We start from the raw sequence: 23,922 nt of genomic DNA, 5'->3' as shown, positions 1-23,922 counted from the left end.
TTTTTTTCCACAATGGATTTTTTTTAAAATTACGTATTAGTATTTTATCTCTAAAGGTCAAGTAATGCAATATTAAAGCTGTACAGGCACAAATTAGCTGTTGGGCACTTTTTCGGAATCTGACAGCCACTTTTTTGAATTTCTTCTTCCAAATCAGTGGGTATTTGGAAGTATAGCGGGTGGCGTATAGTTGTGTGCATTGCGTGCGAGAGAAAATAGCTGATAGGACTAGTGGAACAGTTAGATAGTCATTCCTTTACGAAAACATCTCGTATAGCTCCGTATACTTACATAGTATGCAGTATATTGTCAGAGTTATTAAGGATAGTTAATAGCGCGGTAAGCCAGCCGTCAGCCTATGTGGACAGCAATACAACGCCCGCTATATTAGCAGAGAAATTATAAATATAATCTAACCTAACTTCGCTTCGCTTTCGCTCGCTAGTCAAGGTTAGAGGTTCTTCAATTCAACGTCTTTCTCCTTTGAGTACATTTCTCTAAACTAAACGAAACAACCAAATCTTCACAGCGCAATGACTAGACATAGACTGATTACAGGCAGCGACATCAATGTCCAGTAATATTGCGCAGTGTACTACGTAGTAAGTAACCACGTAACGTAGTAAGTAACCAAACATGTTTAGACATGACCAATTAGTTTAAACATGAGCAACTTCTAATACGTAACGTAAAAAACCATTGCAGGGGAAAAACGGAAAAGTCCCAATGGATTAGTTTTTTGTTAGACTCATATTTATGGGATTTCATTTGGCGAATCGCAACCGGAATGTCGGCATGTTTGAGCAGATGGTAGTGAACATCAACGTGGCCTTCTAGCCACGTTCACCGCAAATTGTGCTGTAACATTATAGCCAAAAACTATCTTTTCAATTTATAATTAAAATTCAGAGTGTTCTGGTTATTATAGTTTCACTAATTTCAATAAATTTCAGCGGCTGTAAGGAAAAGATCGCTTTTGTGTTTGTGTTATACTGTTCAACACAGTATATAAAATGCTCTAAAATGTCTGATATCAAGAGGGCGTCTTATTTTCCTCCTCCCACCTTCCATTGATGAAAATATGACGTCAAAAAGTTCACTCTCGGATAATTGCGGTTGAAACTCGTGGCAATAGCGATAATATTTAACCAGAGAAGTAGGTAGAAATAACAAGTAACGAGCAAAGTAGAAATTTTAAAACCGGTATAGATTTTGCTCTGCCTAAAACATACTTCAACTTGATTTTATTAACGGCGGCTTATATTTTGCACCACCATAGGCCAGTTCCGGGCTTCCACTTTTTCTGACGGGTGATCCTAACCTAAGTCAGAATTCTACAGTCGATTCGTCATTTGCGGAGTCATCCTATTCGCCATGAATAACTTGACGAAGGATGATCTCATAAAGAAGGCTGTCGTATTTAAATATATAAATTCGTCCTCGGGGAATATTGTTGGATATAAGTTTTTCTAGGGAAAGTATCCTGTTCGGGTGCTGGGATTTTATTTGTCTGTCGGTGGAAAGCGTTAAATATTGTTATGCTGTTCAAGGAAATATATGAATGTACGAGGTGGATGTCTGAAGTTTTCGAAGTTGATAATTATCGCTGCGTACGTCGGATTTTATACTACTGTGGGTTGCGGTAATCGGTTTCAACAATAGGCTGATGATTGTGCTCTGATGCAATCAGGGTATAGAGTGTGGCACATGATTTGGTATATCGTGTCTGTAAAGCTAGCTAGATTAATACTTTATATCGTTAGTATTTTATAATATCGATGTGCTAGACCGTAAAGGTGCGTACTGTCGATGTGTACATGTGTGAAACATTATTACACATATTGTATTTTACATTTGATGTGAGAATTGTTATCTGCATTTGTTATCGCACACATATAATTTGTGAATAACCTCTCTTTCTCTCTCTCTCTCTCTCTCTCTCTCTCTCTCTCTCTCTGTGAATGTGTTTGTTATTTGTTTCATATTGTTTGGTTTGTATATGTAAAGTTAATTACCTTTATTAAAATAGAGCTCTGATTAATTACTAAGTTTCAATGTCATGAACAGTGATTAAGAATAGTACACCATTATTGGTCGGTGATAATATGAAATAGTTCGTGGAACGCCTTAAGCACAGTAATCTGAAAAAAGAATGAATTTACTTTTTCTATTTGTACGCAGCATAAAATGTACGTATATGCTATATTAACTATGTAATTCGTCTTTCGATTGTTATAAAATGTATTATTAACATCGTGACTCGAAGCAAATAGTTTACAAAATATAATGCGATCGGTGATGAGTATCGGACTGTTGGTACGGTCGATAGAGCGATGGTGGAAAGGTTTTGGTCATCTTTGTTTAAGAGTGGCGGTGCGGCGAGGAACGGATCGTATCATTTGATCCTAATACAAAGGCTGTAGTCAGGGGGGAAAGACCTTTCATCTGAGATTCTAAGTGAAAGTGAGGCCGTTGTCCCCTCTCGTAGTAGTTGAATATACATTCAACCTTCCGTCTGGCCGCCTGTACGTCTGTCTTCTTTTATACGTCTATGCAACTCGACTAACATTTTCTTGTTGTAACCGTTCTCATAACACCCACAATACCCTTAACCTATACGGTTCGTAGTATTATCGTCTATAATACTTCACCGGTAGTCTCCGGTATTCATTGACAACAGACTATCCTGCTTGCTGCTGTATACAGCACCAGTATTACTGTAAGGCGATCCAAACCGTTCGTTCTCTGCTGTTTGTTCTGTATAATACTGTTGTTTTCTCGGTACAATTTCTATTACTCATTCCCGCTGAAATATCTATTCTAACTGTCACACTTCAGCTGTCCATTCCAGACCGAATAACAATAATTTTATCTTTTGAAAACTAAAACCATATCTTATTGTTCGTTTGTATGTTAATTATATTCGGTAGTCGAGCAATAATTTTTCATTTTTTTGACTCGTTTATTTTTATATTAACCGTTATGAATTGTTATTTTTTATTTTCTCTTCTTTTTATCCTATTTTTCTTTCTTGGTGGTCTCGTCAGTTTTATTATTTTTATTAGTTTTAAGTTTTTGTCATGACTTATATTTTATTGTTTAACTGAATTATGTTTTACGATGATAGTAAATAATGTTATTCCCCCCCCCCCCCACCGCAGTAGTTTTATTCACTGAAATTAGGTCATCCTAGTTCGTCTACGTCGAAGTAATACAGAAGTAAAATTTTAAACAGTTTATTGTCTTTTCTTTCTTTTTTTAATGTAATTTATCGAGTTGGAATATAAATTTTTTTTACCAAACTATACAAGGGAAAAATGATAAATAATTATCTATGTCTAAGGGTCTTTGGATGCAGTAATTATTTTTTTTTTACGAGTACATTAAAAATCGCCGTGGCTATATTTGTTTTTTGTTTTTTTTGGAAGTTGGGAAACCTAGCTTTATCCGATAGACACTTCAAATACAGCTAATATCTTGCGATTATCAGAAGGAAACTAAATCATTAAGTCGGTCTATAAGAAGGATTTCCTTTGCCTGATAACATCAAGGATTCATCGATCGTATAGATAGATCTTGGTATTATCAGAACAGAGGAATTCTATTCCTACAGAATTGATAATGGAAAAAACGGATCAAAAATAATGAAAAGGGGTGGATAGTGAGAAAGGATAATGATATATACCTTCGGAAGAATCCGGTACAAATAAACCTCAAGTGCCTCTTCCCGAAGTGGCTGCCCATCCCGCCTATATTCCTTCTAGAAATCAGAAAAATTTTTAGACGAATGGTCGATCAACGATTTTGTTTGATCGGTTTAATCAGACGTCGTAACAAAATTCCCCTACAAATTTAATACCTCTGGTTGATTATCCATCCCTCACTATCCGCTCCGCTTTCTTAACGTTGATCTTTTTCTCCGTGGTTGTTTTTTAAGCTCTTAATTCATCCTTGCGAAGGATGCTGGGAATTTTAGTGTTTCTTCGTCTTGGTGTACGTATGATATAATGGGCTGACTTTCCCCGTAGATCTTTTTACGGATTCTCTTATCTATCCAGCGGGTAAAAAGCTTACCGGAACTGAATTACATATTACTATACATGAAGTACAGGTTGCCGTTTATTGTGATCACAATGGAGACATTACCTTTATAACAATAACCGAATGAGGTATTTATTTTAATTCTCGTTCGTAGCTGTATTTTTTTAAATTAGACCTACAAAATGTTAAAAATATTGCGCTAGATGATATAAATACGAAATATATATCATAATTACTATAAAATGCATAACCTACCCAAAAATTATTACATGTTAACTTACCGAATATTTTGTTACCGTTATAATTTTAGTATTTTATAATGAAACTAACACATTTAAATAAAAACGCGCAAATGATCTTTACTGGAAGACATCTTTGATTTATATGCAACACAGAAGTTGGATATTGATTTTGGAATATATTTTATTAATCGGTAATACTTGAACCGGTTTTTTCCACACATTAATAAACGAATTTGTTTGAAAATTTAATTAACGTACATCTGCAGTATCCATAAATAATATCGAGTATGTAAATAAAATAAAATAATGTACTGCAGCTCAAATTATTAAAAAAAGTCATCTGTAGTCGATTGCTAATTGTCTTTTATTAAAAATCACTAGCAGGTACCCGCGGCTTCGCACGCGAATCATGATTGTTGTAGCAATTGTCGAATTTGTAAATCGCTAATAGTAAGTGTAAAATATTTCTTATTGTGATTTATTAATATCCAAATTATGAAGTAATAGATTCATCGTTCATGTATCCTCGATACGTAAAATCAATATTTGACAATTTTGAAATATTTATAAATATTCAGTAAGACGATTCATACAATGTAGTTCAGAAAGAGGCGCTGGTGTTTTTATACACCAGCGCCTCTTTCTGAACTACATTTTTGGTTTTTACGTAATCACAGCAAATAAAGAGTTCGCTGCTCTTGCTTACTCAATAACATGTCACATACAATTGCCCGTGAGAAAAGCGAGCAACTGTTAAATCTACACCAGCTTTACGTAAAGTTTGACCTCGTGACTTATTGATGGTCATGGCAAAACATTTATTAACTGGAAGATCTTTTAAATTGAAACGGAAAATTATAGTCTCCATGAGTCCATAAATCTTTTCGGTCAACTCCGCCATTGAAGAAACTGTACGACCTAATGATGGCGACAGAGAGGCGGAGCGAGTAATGCGGCGCACTGTCGGACTAACATGTGGACGTGTCAAGAAGGTGCGTGAATAAAATTTGTAATAACTCCGGTTCTGTTTAACATATAAATATCAAACGAAGTGGAAAACCTTCGGTCTATTGCCTGCTATAATTTTGCCAAGTTTCATTAAAATCAGATTAGTAGATTCTGAGATTAGCGCGGACAAAATAAACCAAGCTATTTATTTATTAGTAAACATATGTATATAGATTAATAAATCTCTTTTTTTTAATAAATATCTTCAGCTTTTTATTAGACGTACTGTCGAAGAGTTTGTGGAGATTGCTACTTTTTTATTTTTTATCTTTACAAATATCTCCATAGTTTTCTTCTTTTTTTAATGCTTTGGATGTAGAAGAAATGTTTCTTAAATACCTTCCTCGCTGAATTTTGTTCCTATACTTTCAAGTTCACCAAAAATCATCTAGATCTTTGTACTCACTCTATGTCTTTCTTTCTTCAAAGCGTTTTTCTATAATTCCGCCTTATAAGTTTATACTGAGAGGAAAATGATAATAATAGCTGAAGTAGTGATACCAATAAACGGAATATTTTTAATGTTATTTATTTTATACAGAGTCATTATAATAGAAATCCTCTGTTTCAAGTGTTATTAAAACAGCATTACACTTACATGAGTATATGTTCTGAAAGGGTAAATTCTGAACTTTTTTTAATGTTTAATACACTTTGATGTATGCAGCATTCGTTGCCCTGCACACGTCCAGACGGTAATCCAGCTCTCCCCACGTACTCACCAGCATGTCGGGTGTAATGAACACTACTGCCGCAAAAATTCTCTCCAAGATGTTAGATGTCACGGATCTTCTCCTAATAAACAATGTTTTTCACATGCCCCACAAAAACAAATTAGCGGGGTCATGTCTGGTCTCCTTGGTGGCCATGCGATCGGCCCTCCTCTTTCAATCCGCCTGTTTTGAAACCGAATGTTTAATGCAGCATGGACACGGTTGCTATAATGCGGCGATGCGCCGTCTAGCTGATATAAAATTAATCCTTTTTCTTTTCAATATCGTCAATCTGTGGAAAGACTTAAAGTTCGAGCATATCACAGAAAATATCCCCATTAATGAACGGGCTCACAGTACGGGAGAGTCACGCTGATGTTCGATAATTTCATGCGGTGGCTCTGATCCCCAGATCATCCAATGGTGAATGAAAACTTACTGAAACCTACTAATGCGCAATGTCGTCTCATCTGAAAACATGAGATTTTTCAGGTAGTCCTCATTTTCATCGATATCGTTAAGCAGTAAAGCTAACTCCAATCTTTTAACTTTGTCATCGGGTTTGATTTCTTGTGAAAAATTAATTTTTTTTTTTTGTTAAGCCTCCGGAACCACCGTAAGGTATTACTTCGGAGGATGAATTAGAATGATATGTATGAATGCAAATGAAGGGTAGTCTTGTACAGTCTCAGGTCGACGATTCCTGAGATGTACAGTTAATTGAAACCCAACCACCAAAGAACGCTGGTATTCACGATTTAGTATTCAAAATCCGTATAAAATTTCGTACAAAAAATCCGTTTAAAAGCCTTGGTCTAGTTCATGTATCTTACATGCACGTAATCTATTCCTCTTACGCACTACTTTGTACACTGTAGATTTAGGTATTCCTAACTATGAACTGCGCCTTGTTATTGAATTTTTCGGGCTAGCGTACAAGGTGCTTGTATCTGTTTCACATACTTTACAGATATGGACGGCCTGCCTGGTGACTTCTCCTTTAAGACACTGCCTGTTTCCTTAAACTGATTAAACCCCTGGAATATTTTTTTATTTTTATATTGTGGGGGGGGGGGCAGCACCGTATTCACGTCAATAATTACGCTGAACTGTGATTATAGATCTTGTTCCGAAAAAACCAAATCACGCAGTTAGCTTTCTACTGCGGTGTCGTCTTGACTGAGACTGAGACTGCCGACCCGATATGCAGTGAAGGTCACACAATGGTACCAACCGCGACGTATATTTGCGATGAAAAGCTTTGTAATATAATGAATATAAATATGAAAACCGGATGCTTTTACCTGATTCCATTATTTTCTTACGATTTTTTTGAATCAAGGAATTCTTTTATAAACATCCCGTAAATCAGCGTAGCTAGTTGAAAGAAAGAATATGATATTAACTGTTTGATAACATTTTTAATTATTACAATAAACGATAATTACTTTATTTCTCAAAATATTATTAAATTTTGATTTTAATTCATTAATTTTTAATTTTTATTAGATTTTACTCGTTAAAATTTAATTACGGGTATTGACAGGGGCGGATCCAGCAACTGAATTTGGGAGGAGCCTTTGGTGGCAAGGGATCGCATTTCCTACTCCCTTGTAATTGGGTTGGTGGGTTGGGTATATAATATGTCATACACTACTATTGAATACATACTATATTCTGAACTATTTTTAACCACGAAATTTGTTTAATAGGAAAACACCTATTCGTAAATACTGTATAATTTAATTTCATTACTAGAAAATTTTTTAATTTTTTGCTAATTATCTATTTCTTAATTACTGCATAATTTACTTACATTACTAGAAAATTTGATGCAACTGGTTATTTTGATACAGTAATGGTAAAATGTTTCAGTTCTTTTCAACTGGGTTTTCAAAATGTAAGACCTTCGAGCCTTTGAGGGAGCCATGACCCCCATGCAGTGGCGGTTCGCGTATAGGCACTGTGTAACTGCAGCACCCCCAATTTCCATGCGATATTATCGATAACATTTAATATAATGAGTTCTTTTTTCTTTAATTTTTTCTTTATACTTGTACAAAATATAATCCTTAAGCTTAATATCAGTAGCCATCCCCCAATTAAGAAAACATACAAAAATCTTTGTTTGGGACTGTACGCTTCACAGTTCCAGTGGCGTGCTGGTGGAAGGTAGTTTTTTTTACTCCGCGTGTATATGGATGTTTCTTGTTCGTTCCCTTTCCCAGCTTAGTCGGTGGAAAGAATATGAAAATGATTTAGTACTTTTTTCAGTAGTGATCAGAAGATGGCAGAAAGAAAGGGCTCTTTTATTGCCAAATCTGTCCAAAAACTCGCTAGAAGGGCGAAAGAGAAGGTAATTAGTAAAAAGTAATCGTGTACTTGTTTATGTGTACATAGAAATTAGAATTAAGAACCGTTGGACTTTTGTGTTTTTAAATGGATATTTTATTAAGTTATTATCTAATAATACTAAAAATTATTACCTGTATTGGCATTTTGTTATTTATTCAATTAAATCGAATACGGTTTTTAAGCTCAGTGTGCTTAAAAACCGTGTACCGTATTCTTGAATGTGATAAAGTGTAGAATTAGATTATTATCCTGCTTCCAGATATTCTACTTGATTTTTTTCCGGTTCTTTTATTTTACAGAAAAATTTATCCGTGACCTTGAAAAGGCCCAGAAAAAAATTTTCTGGAGGAGCACCCCCACTAATTTTAGCTACCAGCTGCCACTGCCCGCATGGGTCCTCCTGGATTCGCCACTGGTTACTGATGTCGTTTAATTTTGGATTTGATTAAGGGGATTGAAATACAGTCACTATGAATCTCGTACCTCAGAATTTAGTCAAAGGACAGAATAATTCTTTTTTTATAAAATTCTTTACTTGCATACCTACATATTTTAATGTGTCACTCAATTTTCCTCTTAAGTAGTAGTTTATCGAGGCGAAACCCTTCGGTTGTCAAAGCATAACACTTTGCCGACATTTTTTTATTTATATACTGAATTGCGATAATATTAATGATCAGTTTTAGTAGCGATTAGTATATCTTAGAAATAAATTTCATTCCGTGTCTTGATTTATTTCACAATAATCAGTCATTTCAGTTTATCTTTCTTATTAAAATCGGAACGTATGCATGTCTTGGCACGTTGGTTATAAATAGATATTTAAGATAGACTTATAAAGGAGAAAGTACAGGTTTAAGTGTGTCAAAATACAGTACGTAGTAATAAATTTACTTTGTCGTATTTTCAAATCTGGTAAGGTTATACTTGTATATTATATACTACAGCTACGTGTATATTTGTATGAATGCGAAATAATCGGCTCATATTTAAAGCGAAAGAAATTCATTTTGCGCTTACTATTAACACTTACAATCTAATTATAACCAAATGAGTTATTGTTATTATTTTGTGTTGTTATAATTATGTATTTAATTACCTTATTTTTTTTAGTTTATTAATTATTTATGATTAACCCTTTTGAAATCTTGTTTTAATTATTCTTAATACAAATAACCTAATATAGGTTACACAATACAACTATTATAATAATTTTATATATTTTTTTATTTTAAATAATATTTAAATAATAATATTATTAAAATTGATTTAAATTAAAGAATTGTACTAAATCTATTAATTGTACTAAATTTTTCTAATTGTACGAGAGTTATTTTTTTTTCAAGGTCCGATCGGTCACGAAATTAAAACCACAGTGAAAATAAAAATTTTTTTATTTGTAACAAGTACTTACATAGTTACGCTATTTCTCTACATAATCGCACTCCGATTTAGATATTTGTCGTAGCGTGGTACCAACTTTCCAATACCCTCGTCATAGAACGGAGCCGCCAGTATTTTCAGGCGTGTTTCTACGCTGATCTGCAGCTCGATGTCTGTGCCAAAATCTTATCCTCCTAGCCGGCGTTTCATGTGAGCAAAGACGTGAAAATCGGATGAGTCAAGTCCGGGCTGTGTGGTGGGTGATCAAACATTTCCCAACGAAAACGCTGCAGGAGCTTCTTTGTTACAGCTGCAGTGTGCGGCCAAGCATTGCATTGGAGAAAGACAATGCCTGATGACAACATTCCTCTCCGCTTATTCTGAATTGCCCTTCGTAGACGTTGAAGAGTCACGCAGTATGAGGCTGCAGTGATATTCGTGCTACGTTCCATGAATTCCACCAAGAGAACTCCATTCCGGTCCAAGAACACAGTAGCCATTCACTTTCTGTTGGAGAAGGTTCTCTTGAACTTTTTTGGTTTACTGGGAGAATGAGAATGCATCCACTGTTTGGATTGTTCTTTTGTTTCTTCAGTTTCGAAATGGATCCGTGTCTCGTCCCCTATGACAATTTTATTCAAAAAATCTTCTCCTTCATTGTCGTGGAGAAACGTTAGGGAGGCGTCCATTCTGATTGTTTTGCGATGGTCGGACAGCATCTTGGGAACCCATCTCGCACCCAGTTTGTGGTACTGAAGTCTCTCCCTCAAAACGGTGTAGAGAGCTGACCTTGAAATTTCAGGAAACTAATCACTCAATACAGAAATTGTGGACCGACGATTTTCTCTAATCGCCTCATCCACTCTCTCAACGAGATCTCGGTTGACAGTAGCTTCATTCCCTGACCGCCTGCATCATGAACATCTGTACGTCCTGTTTTATAGTTCCTGCACTATTGTCGCACTTTGCTGTCATTCATTGAAGTTTCACCGTACTCATTACTTATTCGTCGATGAATTTCAGCCGCATTACACCTCTCAGCCTGAAGAAATCTAATTACCGCACGCACTTGACGCTTGGCGGGGTATGCTATTGTTGTAGACATGTTTATCTGCTAGCTGCCTGTTCAGAACTAAACGAAGTGACGCGGCGTGATTGAAGGCCATACTAGCGACGCTGCGCAACACATATGCGCAAAGGTTCATCCGATTTTTGCGCGGGTTTTTATTTCGCGACCGATAGGATCTTGAAAAAAATAACCTTCGTATTAAATATCGGGAATATAGAGAATTCGAAATCAGTGTATAAAACGGAAATAAAAAGTTTTTTACAGAGGACTTTCTTAAGATCAATGTACAGAAAGAAATCAAATAGAATTATGGAAAGACAACTTAGCTGATATTCATAAATAAGCAAATGTGTTTACTGCTACCCTTCCAAACGCTTTTCAAAATCAAAGTCTAAATTAATAACTGCTTCGCAAAATTGGAGATCAATTACTGTTATTTTATCGGACCACGAACTTTCATTTATTGTCATACTCATATTGGCAGTTCATCGATTCAAAACGAGGTGATAGTTTTTATTCTTTAATTATTCAAAAATTTTGAATAGTTTATTTTAAAATTGCTTTATATAATTTTGTTTTATTATTTAATTAAATTAATTAAAACCCTCCTCTATGAATCATGAGACCTTGCCGTTGGTGAGGGGGCTTGAGTACTCAGTGATACAGAGTAGCTGGACCGAAGATCCAACCATATCGGAGATGTATCTGTTGAGAGCCAGACTAAGGAATGATTCCTGAAAGAGGGCAGCAGCTCTTTCAGTAGTTGTTAGGGGCGTGAGTCAGGACGACTTAAACGGCCATATCAACATCACTCAGTCCTCTGAGTACTGCCCAGCTGAAAGCAATGGAAAACTACATCTGCTTTTTTCCAAGAAAATGTGGCTCTCTGCATTTTCATATAGCAATGATAGAGGAGCCTTCCTTGGTAAAATATTCCGGAGGTAAACTAGTCCCCCGTTCGGATCTCCGGGTGGGGACTACTAAGGAGGGGGTCACCAGAAAATTAAAAAATAACATTCTACGAGTCGGAGCGTGGAATGTTAGAAGTTTAAAAAAGGTTGGTAGACTGGAAAATTTAAAAAGAGAAATGGATAGGATAAATGTGGATGTAGTAGGAATTAGTGAGGTTCGGTGGGAAGAGGAAGGCGACTTTTGGTCAGGTGATTTTAGAATAATAAACTCAGCTGCAAATAATGGGCAGGCAGGAGTAGGTTTCGTGATGAACAAGAAAATAGGGAGGAGAGTGGAGTATTTCAAGACGCATAGCGATAGAATCATTGTAATAAGGATAAAATCAAAACCTAAACCGACAACGATTGTTAACGTCTATATGCCTACAAGCGCCCATGATGATGATGAGGTAGAGTGTGTATACAAAGAGATTGATGAAGCAATTAAACACATAAAAGGAGATGAAAATTTAATAATAGTTGGAGATTGGAATGCAAGCATTGGAAATGGCAAGGAAGGAAATATAGTGGGTGAATACGGGCTGGGCAAAAGGAATGAAAGCGGGGACAGACTTATACAGTTTTGCACGAAGTATAATTTAGTAATTGCCAACACCTAATTTAAAAATCATAATAGAAGAATATACACTTGGAAAAAGCCAGGCGATACTGCAAGGTATCAGATAGATTATATCATGGTTAAGCAAAGATTTAGGAATCAACTCGTTGACTGCAAAACTTACCCTGGAACAGACATTGATAGCGACCATAATTTGGTGATAATGAAATGTACATTGGGATTTAAAAACCTGAAGAAAAGGTGTCAGATGAATCGGTGGAATTTAGAGAAGCTTGAGGAAGAGCAGGTAAAGAAGATTTTTGACGAGGACATCGCAAGAGATCTGAGTAAAGATTCTCTGAGAAGAAAAGATTAGAAGCTTTTGAAATGTGGTGCTATAGGAGAATGTTAAAAATCAGAAGGGTGGATAAAGTGACAAATGAAGAGGTATTGCGGCAAATAGATGAAGAAAGAAGCATTTGGAAAAATATAGTTAAAAGAAGAGACAGACTTATAGGTCACATACTAAGGCATCCTGGAATAGTCGCTGTAATATTGGAAGGACAGGTAGAAGGAAAAAATTGTGTAGGCAGGCCACGTTTGGAATATGTAAAACAAATTGTTAGGGATGTAGGATGTAGGGGGTATACTGAAATGAAACGACTAGCACTAGATAGGGAATCTTGGAGAGCTGCATCAAACCAGTCAAATGACTGAAGACAAAAAAGAATAAAAACGAATCAAAACTATATTTGAAATGGGTTCATGACATTTGAAATATTTTTTGTTTTTTTTTTACCTAATGTGAACAGTAAGCAACTATATGGCTCAATGAGATGTGATATATACGTATGCCATGTAAGTGAGATGTAGACTTGTAAAGATTCAGCCGACCATTCGTGAGATGTTAATCGGTTCAAAACGAGTTGATTAACTAAGTACATCGGTATCCACGGTCTAGTATTCAAAACCATTTAAAAATAACATACCTTTACTAGGATTTGTACCTCGGAATCTTCAACTTCAAAAAAGCTGATTTACAACGGTTAAATACTCGTATTATCAGCTGTTAAATGACCGATTTGGGACGACGAAGTTGACCACTAGATCGATCCGTTGGATTATTCTACATGTAAACGAAAACTTAAAGGTGAAGTTTGTGATTGTATACAAGGTTAATAGATGGAAAGTTTAATTTCTGGAAATGTATTATTAATTCCACCGATTTTCAAGGCTATTGCCTCTTTGCCTTTAATCCCAAAGTTGTAATCCTGGTCAGGCACGGAATTTTTTGACACCTTAGGGATTTTTTTTTTCAATATGTTTACAAAATTAAAGTAATAAATAAATATTACGGAAGTAGAACTCCATTGAAACAATAACAAAATAGTAAAATTATAAAACGATGGATTTGATTAAATTTATAGGGTACATATTGTCGATTGGTACAACTGGAAATAAGGTGTAGCTAACCTTAACAGTTGTGTTTACGGGAAAATCTCCAGTAATAAAAATGTCTTGAGAGTTATATGTTGTATCCGATAATATTACAATTGATTTACATTTAAAAAAATCAGTCGGCTTCCATATTTCAAACATACCAACAGCGAATTTAAAAGTTTCTCATTCTCAAAAGTTCTTCGAAGCTTTTCTATTTTATGAGCTCACATTGGTGATGGAGTTGCGGTGTGGGTCATTGACCTCGGTCCTCCAGAGCAGAAAGAGGTAGGGTGTGTTTTCATTAAAATTTTATTAAATTTGTTTATTGATTTTTGAGTAAATTATTAGGAATTTGAATAAATTAAATTATAGAAAAAACATTGTCATTGTTGCGATCACCAATTGATTTGTTGGTGTGAGAATAGTATTTTTGTGTTTAAAGACTCAATCAAGTAATCATCTGAGTGCATAGTCTAATTGATGTTAGACACGGTAAGAGTTTTTGCGTGAGACCTACGGTACATCTTTCGACGTACTAGATACCTAAGATATGAACAATCGATTCAGTATACAGGAATTAGTAATTATAGATATCCAGTAAAAATAGTTATAAAGACCGTTTGGAGCGATTAAGTTTGGCGTCATTTCAACGATGGGACGAAATTACGTGTTTGTTTCTCTGTTATAAAATCTGTCGTATATATTCATATTCTATGTGCTAGAAAGTAAATTGGTTGTATATTTCAGAGGAAATGGATTCTACCTTTCAAGGAAATGAATTGATTGTCTTCCCAAAAGGGATTGAAAAATACGCAGTGTCTGGATTTTCCCTCTGGAAAAATTTTAATTTAGACTACGCATCTCTATTTGTTTTTTCGCATTGTATTTTACATGACTTTCTCTACATTTTGTTTACATTTTCGTAATGTTTTTTTTTTTATAAAAGTTTTACTAGTTAAAATAATTTTTAAAAAACCGATTTTTTTTGGATTTTTTCTATAAATCTATTATTCTATAATTTATATTGTTGAAATATATATATATATACCGAATTTGAAATACTAAACTCATTGTATTTATTTATTTTTTTAAATACATAACGACTTTTAGATTCTTAATGCTGACGTATTTTCAAGTGAGGATTACATTAAACTGCTTTGAAAGGGAGGTTCAAAATTTTTGTTAAAAGGTTATAGTTAAACCAGGTACGTTAGTAATTCCATTATATGTTACTCTGTTTAATCTATAGTATACAAAAATGTTGAGAGCGATGTTGATGAACATTAGTAGAGTTTATAAAACTCAGTACAACGGTTATTTTTTTTTGTCTTCAGTCATTTGACTGATTTGATGCAGCACTCCAAGATTCCCTATCTAGTGCTAGTCGTTTCATTTCAGTATACCCCTTCCTACATCCCTAACAATTTGTTTTGCATATTCCAAACGTGGCCTGCCTACACAATGTTTTCCTTCTACCTGTCCTTCCAATATTAAAGAGACTATTCCAGGATGCCTTAGTATGTGGCCTATAAGTCTGTCTCTTCTTTTAACTATATTTTTCCAAATGCTTCTTTCTTCATCTATTTGCCGCAATACCTCTTCATTTGTCACTTTATCCACCCTTCTGATTTTTAACATTCTCCTATAGCACCGCATTTCAAAAGCTTCTAATGTTTTCTTCTCAGATAATCCGATCGTCCAAGTTTCACTTCCATATAAAGCGACACTCCAAACATATACTTTCAAAAATCTTTTCCTGACATTTAAATTAACTTTTGATGTAATCAAATTATATTTCTTATTGAAGGCTCGTTTCGCTTGTGCTATTCGGTATTTTATTTCGCTCCTGCTTCGTCCATCTTTAGTAATTCTACTTCCCAAATAACAAAATTCTTCTACCTCCATAATCTTTTCTCCTCCTATTTTCACATTCAGCGGTCCATCTTTGTTATTTCTACTACATTTCATTACTTTCGTTTTGTTCTTGTTTATTTTCATGCGGTATTTCTCGCGTAGGACTTCATCTATTCTATTCATTGTTTCTTTTAAAACCTTTTTACTCTCGGCTAGAATTACTATATCATCAGCAAATCGTAGCGTCTTTATCTTTTCACCTTGTACTGTTACTCCGGATCTAAACAGTTCTTTAACATCATTAATTGCTACTTCTATGTAGAGATTAAAAAGTAACGGAGATAGGGAACATCCTTGTCGGACTCCCTTTCTTATTACGGCTTCTTTTTTATGTTCTTCAATTATTACTGTTGTATAACGGTAGACCCAAACAAAACTGTCCACCGATGTTTCAAACTTCACTTATATTCAAATAACAATGATAGAAACCGAAATAATATCCGGTAAAATGAATTTTTATTTACGGGAGATGTTCAATACTGTCACCTTTTGCCTCCAGACATGCCTAAATACGTTTCTACAGTTTGGAAAATACTGTCTTAATCACCAAAGGAGTGATCGCATTTACTAATTCAGTTATGTATTTTTCACTTCATCCAGGATACGAGGATCATTCTTGTAAACAAATCCTTCCTTGTTCCCGGTAAATAAAACTTTTATCGGTCTAAAATGCGGGCATCTCGGTAACCAGATGTGCTTTGAAGTGAGCCTAATTGGAAATCAAATTTAGCGAAACATTGGTGGTGTGCACCGTTGTTCCATCTTGTTGAAAGTACGCTCCATAAATTTCTTCTACTTAGTTGGTCGACGCAAGAGTAAATGATTTCATTGCAGTAAGGTTCTGAGTTTACTCTCTTTTGGAAAAATTGAATAATTATCCGATTACATGAAATAGCATACCGAACTTCAATCTTTTCGTTACGTAATATTCTTTCAAAGATCTTTTGAGGATCATTCACACACCACAATTGACTGTTTTGGCTGCTGAGTTGATAAATAAACCTCGTTTTATTTATCGAAAAAAATTTTATATTAAAAAAAATGATACATCGAGAATATCTTCCCTATTTTCATTTATAAAATCCAATAATCAGTAGTAATATTTAACACTTTTAGGAAAAATTAGTTTCGGGTAATCGATACTGCAGTTGTTTTTTACGATGTAGTTTTTATATATATATATATATATATATATAATTAGGTAATTGTTCTGTGAGAACTAATCCTTAAGATTTCTGCTTATTGCGCCAGTTTTTTTGAGCTATGCGATCAGAGATATTGCCCGAGTTTTCCTATGTCACGATAAATCGGGAAACCAACAAGTCTCCATAAGTTTAAACAAACTTAACCCGTAAGTTTAAGTCGTTATTGGAGTCCGTGTGCAGAAAATTTGTGCCTTCTAGACTCGGACGCGTTCTTTGATGGATCCAATTTTTCGTAACTTTTCGATCGATTTCAACCGAACAGCATCGGGATGTGGAAATCAATATCTGGAAACCTTAGAATATCCATCCCGTTTTCTAATGTATTTATACCGATCGACATTTTTAATTCAAAAGTGTTCGCTACTCTTCAAGTGTTTAAATATTGTCACGCATTAGAAACAAAATATTAAACAAAAACTTCAACGATTATGGAAATAAAAAGTATTATTAACTATGAAAAATTGAAATCGGCTATGATCAAAGTCAGATGTTAGCTTCACTATAAAATAGCTTGTGAGATCGTATATTATTGATCGATATAAAGATGCTTTTAATTTTGGTGTACGGTTTTGAAGTTATATTTTGCTCACTCTCTATGTAGTTTATTTTATTTCTAAATTAAATCTAAGGGATCTATTTTTAACGGATTGCAAAAAAAATGTTCATTTTAATCTTGTTTAAAAACTTAAAAGTTGGTAGAACTTACCAACGTTGGTAGAAATGAGTTAAAAAGCAGGTGGGCGGGCGGACTACGTTAAAAATGTTTATAAGTTGTTTCTTTTTTTTTAATTTTGGTTGAAATAAAATCTATATAAGCAGTGTTGTAGATGATTATTGATACCTTTTTATATAAAAAAAAATACTTTGTGTGTGTGTGTGTGTGTGTGCGCGTGTGTGTGTGTGTGCACCTGTATTTTTATAGATTGTTTTTAAGATTGGTGTCATTACGATCACTTTTTCCTGTTTACGTTTATTATTTTTTATAAATTTTGGATTGGATAAGATAAATAAATATTAAATTAAAATGCCAATTCTCAGTATGAAAAAATTCTTAGAATAATCTAGACTGAATTCGTAAAATTATTTGGATTTTCTGTTAAGAATGGAATGCGGTATGCATCTCTTTCTTTTATTTCATATAAGATTGTGAATATTATTTAATATAAATATCAGTTTTATTAAATAATAAATAGTTATATACATAGATGTATATTATTCATTTATGTAGTTTTATATCGATTTATTATTATTTTTTTTTATAACAGCAGAAAATGCAAATAATAACGATGGTATTGAACGTTCGATTTGCATAGAAATTAAAATTTCTGTTCACTTCAATATAGTATTCAAAATTATTCTTATAATTTCGATGAGAATAATTATTATTACATTACGTAATAATTCGTTGTCATGTACATGACCTGAAGATTAAAAGAAACTAGAAATATTTTATTCTGATCTAATCGTATAAAAATGGTAATCAACTGTTTACGTTTAGCGCAATGGATAGCATTTTTAATTGTATTTTTCTTTTTTAATTTATATGTTCTGACAATGATTTATTTTGTTTTATTTAAATATATTTTTGAGTTACGGCTTGGGGAATGCTACACGAACAAATTATTCTTATTTGGTAAGGCGATAGGGTAGATAATACGCTGATCAATATGCTATAAGAAAAATTAATTACAATGCAAATGAGATAGCTGATAATAATTTTCTATAAAATTAGCCGGATTCTTTCTTGAAGGGGAACTATTGATTTTTTATTAAAGTTTATTAGAGTATTGGCTCTTAACGTATTCTGTGACTTATCGTCAAAGATACTTAATTTACATTCAATTAGACGTTGAAGGCGAGTATTGCTCAAATTTATGATCTGTTTCGTTTCCTTTTTTTAAATTTAAAATTCATTATTATAATGTATGTCAATGTTATTTTAATTTTATAAGCAACGATAATTAATATAAATCGTTTTATTTATATTATTATTATTATTTTCTTGGGCAAGCCCAGTAAAAAGAATCCTGGCCGGCCCATAGGCAAGGCGCAGGAGCTATAACTATTGTTCTGACATGCATTGTATATGGTAACATGAACTATTGAAAACTATGGAAAACTATATGAATGAAAGGCAAAATACCAGACACAAAAATTTATGAACTGCCAGATGTTAACGGCCATTGTCCCCCGTCTGCAGCTCCATCTGATGACGATCAGGTGGCCCTTCAAGAACAGGCGTTATCTTATCGCTCGAGCTTGTGATATACCGACGGACCAAGCGGCATGTATCCAGCAACACAGCCTTCTGCATCGGTCGGAACAGATTTGGTGGTGCTCCAACGGATCTTAATGAACCATGCAGAGAACGTGGAATCTCTCCCATCGCGCCCAAAACCACCGGGACCACCGTTACGCTCTCCTGGTCCCAAATCTCCCTGACTTGTTCTGCAAGATCCCTATACTTCACTAGTTTTTCTTATTTCTAGTTTTTTTATTATTATTATTATTTTTACATGCTTGTACGAAGTAAAGGAAGTATTTTGATCGCGAAAAATTCTGGTTTCCGGATTTCAACGGAAATATCCATTTTGACTATCCCTGAATTCATTTTGAGTAGTTTCGGCGTGACGTCTATACATACGAACGTATGTATCTCGCATAATTAAAACACGATTAGCCATAAAATGTTGAAAGTTTGGATTCAGGACTGTTGTTACATCTAGTTGTGCACTTCCCCTTTTTGATTGCAATCGACTGGACCAAAAGTGTCCAAAAAAAAACTAAACCTAAAAGAAATGTTCATTTTGGACCTTTTCTTAACTGCAGTAATAAGCCCTCATTGAGAGCGTTTCAACGATATATCATAAGTAGTACTTATTTTCATTGGTTTCAGAGGTATAGCCAAATAAAATTTTGATTAATGAAATATTCATCTCTTTCTATTAAAACTTTTTTTTTTTTATTTAAATAGATTGATTTATTAATAATTATTAACCTCTGATTGTAAAAAACGTTTTGCGATAAATAATTCAATAATAAAAAAATAAAAAAATATCAGAAGTTATTAATGAAATAAAATTTTATGTACTTTTCATTTTTTTTTAAATGTGTATATGTAATTTAATAGACGTACAAGGAAGTCAACAAGGACGACAAGTAGTTCACATCAGATTTTTTTAATATACTACAATTTAAATTTTCTTTTTTTATTAATTTTTTTTTTTGTCTTCAGTCATTTGACTGATTTGATACAGCTCTCCAAGATTCCCTATCTAGTGCTAGTCGTTTCGTTTCAGTATACCCTCTACATCCTACATCCTTAACAATTTGTTTTACATATTCCAAACGTGGCCTGCCTACACAATTTTTCCCTTCTACCTGTTCTTCCAATATTAAAGCGACTATTCCAGAATGCCTTAGTATGTAGTCTGTCTCTTCTTTTAACTATATTTTTCCAAATGCTTCTTTCTTCATCTATTTGCCGCAATACCTCTTCATTTGTCACTTTATCCACCCTTCTGATTTTTAACATTCTCCTATAGCACCGCATTTCAAAAACTTCTAATGTTTTCTTCTCAGGTACTCCGATCGTCCAAGTTTCACTTCCATATAAAGCGACGCTCCAAACATACACTTTCAAAAATCTTTTCCTGACATTTAAATTAACTTTTGATGTAATCAAATTATATTTCTTACTGAAGGCTCGTTTCGCTTGTGCTATTCGGCATTTTATTTCGCTCCTGCTTCGTCCATCTTTAGTAATTCTACTTCCCAAATAACAAAATTCTTCTACCTCCATAATCTTTTCTCCTCCTATTTTCACATTCAGCGGTCCATCTTTGTTATTTCTACTACATTTCATTACTTTTGTTTTGTTCTTGTTTATTTGCATGCGTTAGTTCTTGCGTAGGACTTCATCTATGCCGTTCATTGTTTCTTCTAAATCCTTTTTACTCTCGGCTAGAATTACTATATCATCGGCAAATCGTAGCATCTTTTCACCTTGTACTGTTACTCCGAATCTAAATTGTTCTTTAACATCATTAACTGCTAGTTCCATGTAAAGATTAAAAAGTAACGGGGATAGGGAACATCCTTGTCGGACTCCCTTTCTTATTACGGCTTCTTTCTTATGTTCTTCAATTGTTACTGTTGCTGTTTGGTTCCTGTTCATGTTAGCAATTGTTCTTCTATCTCTGTATTTGAACCCAATTTTTTTTAAAAATGCTGAACATTTTATTCCAGTCTATGTTATCGAATGCCTTTTCTAGGTCTATAAACGCCAAGTATGTTGGTTTGTTTTTCTTTAATCTTCCTTCTACTATTAATCTGAGGCCTAAAATTGCTTCCCTTGTCCCTATACTTTTCCTGAAACCAAATTGGTCTTCTCCTAACAGTTCTTCCACTCTTCTCTCAATTCTTTTTTATAGAATTCTAGTTAAGATTTTTGATGCACGACTAATTAAACTAATTGTTCTGTATTCTTCACGTTTATCTGCCCCTGCTTTCTTTGGTATCATGACTATAACACTTTTTTTGAAGTCTGACGGAAATACCCGTTTTTCATAAATATTACACACCAGTTTGTATAATCTATCAATCGCTTCCTCACCTGCACTGCGCAGTAATTCTACAGGTATTCCGCCTATTCCAGGAGCCTTTCTGCCATTTAAATCTTTTAATGCTCTCTTAAATTCAGATCTCAGTATTGTTTCTCCCATTTCATCCTCCTCAACTACCTCTTCTTCCTCTATAACACCATTTTCTAATTCATTTCCTCCGTATAACTCTTCAATATATTCCACCCATCTATCGACTTTACCTTTCGTATTACATATTGGTGTACCATCTTTGTTTTACACATTATTAGATTTTAATTTATGTACCCCAAAATTTTCCTTTACTTTCCTGTGTGCTCCGTCTATTTTACCAATGTTCATTTCTCTTTCCACTTCTGAACACTTTTCTTTAATCCACTCTTCTTTCGCCAGTTTGCACTTCCTATTTATAGCATTTCTTAATTGCCGATAGTTCCTTTTACTTTCTTCATCATTAGCATTCTTATATTTTCTACGTTCATCCATCAGCTGCAATATATCGTCTGAAACCCAAGGTTTTCTACCAGTTCTCTTTATTCCGCCTAAGTTTGCTTCTGCTGATTTAAGAATTTCCTTTTTAACATTCTCCCATTCTTCTTCTACATTTTCTACCTTATCTTTTTTACTCAGACCTCTTGCGATGTCCTCCTCAAAAATCTTCTTTACCTCCTCTTCCTCAAGCTTCTCTAAATTCCACCGATTCATCTGACAACTTTTCTTCAGGTTTTTAAACCCCAATCTACATTTCATTATCACCAAATTATGGTCGCTATCAATGTCTGCTCCAGGGTAAGTTTTGCAGTCAACGAGTTGATTTCTAAATCTTTGCTTAACCATGATATAATCTATCTGATACCTTGCAGTATCGCCTGGCTTTTTCCAAGTGTATATTCTTCTATTATGATTTTTAAATTGGGTGTTGGCAATTACTAAATTATACTTCGTGCAAAATTCTATAAGTCGGTCCCCTCTTTCATTCCTTTTGTCCAGCCCGTATTCCCCCACTATATTTCCTTCCTTGCCTTTTCCAATGCTTGCATTCCAATCTCTAACTATTATAAAATTTTCATCTCCTTTTACGTGTTTAATTGCTTTTTGATGTAACTATTATATTTTGTGTGTATAAATATACAGGATGTTAATAAAGTATGGGACTCCATAAATAATTTTTAAACTGTTTGTATTAAAGATAAATAAATTAAATTTACTAAATGCTCGTGGCACAAAAACCTATTTTTGGACTACTACACTTCCAAGTATACACGAGAAGCAATTCAGCAATGTTTAATGGAAAACGTAGGGTTGTGATACATCATTTTAAAGGGAATTTAAAAAATGAATAATGATCTAAAGAATTTTGGACTATTAAAACTCTACAAAATGGCGCCCATTTAATATTTAGTATTTAACAGTTAGTTTCAAAAGTAGCCAACAGTATACCCCTAAGTAGTGGAGTTTCATACTGAAAAATAGTCTTACAATAGGAAACCCACCTGGTTGGTCTACCGGTGAACTCCTCATCGCAAATAGCTGATTTTGATGTCGAGTTCTTAGGTTGAAATTTTAGTAAAGGCAGTTACTTTTATGCGGATTTGAATACTAGATCGTATATACCGGTGTATTTTGGTGGTTGGGTTTCAATTAAACATCCATCACAGGAATGGTCGTCCGGAGACTGTGCAATACTACCCTTCAGTTGCATTCATACGTATCACTTTCAGTCATCCTCGGTGGTTCCGGAGGCTAAATAGAAAAGAAAGTATTAAAATAGGAACGGCTGCTAAATTTTAATGTTTCATATGGGGGCTTATTTAAGTGACATATATACACGTGTATACGTGTTTAAGTGAAGCGTATACGATACATAACTCGAAATATATGATATGTCATCCGAGTCATTGAATTATTACATTTTAAGCAGTAAATATTAATTTGTACATTTTCCGTTCCACCCTCAATATGGCTAGCCAAAAACGAATTATTTGTTTGTGTTTATTGTATGACTTCAAACTTGGTTGTAATGCATAAAAATTAGTATACTGTTTCGAGAAGATGCAGTAAAAAAACGAGTGATTAAAAATAGTTTTCAAAAGTTTGCCTCAGGTAAGAAGAATTTGAAGATTTATCCCGATCTAAAAAAACTCTTAGTTTTCTTAAACTGTAAGGATTTGAGGGCTGCAATCAAAGGCGATCTGCAAAAAATTTTCTAGTATATTTATTATTAATGAAGAAATCATCACATCACATCTTAATTGGCTAGAAAAGAGATGGAAGTTAAGCAAATGGATGCCATTAATTTGACACCTGACAACGGCTTACAATACGGATTTCTCATCCAGCTCGGTCAAAAACTGAACTTTATCGACTGGATTTTAACGTGCTATGAGAAATGAATGAATTGCGTTCTCGATTCACACGAAATCTCGTCATCGATTATCTCCA

This window comes from Lycorma delicatula, chromosome 2 (genome assembly GCF_047948215.1).
Source record: "Lycorma delicatula isolate Av1 chromosome 2, ASM4794821v1, whole genome shotgun sequence".
NCBI lineage: Eukaryota > Metazoa > Arthropoda > Insecta > Hemiptera > Fulgoridae > Lycorma > Lycorma delicatula.
The sequence above is the reverse complement of the archived record's forward strand: the minus strand, read 5'-3'. Positions refer to the sequence as shown.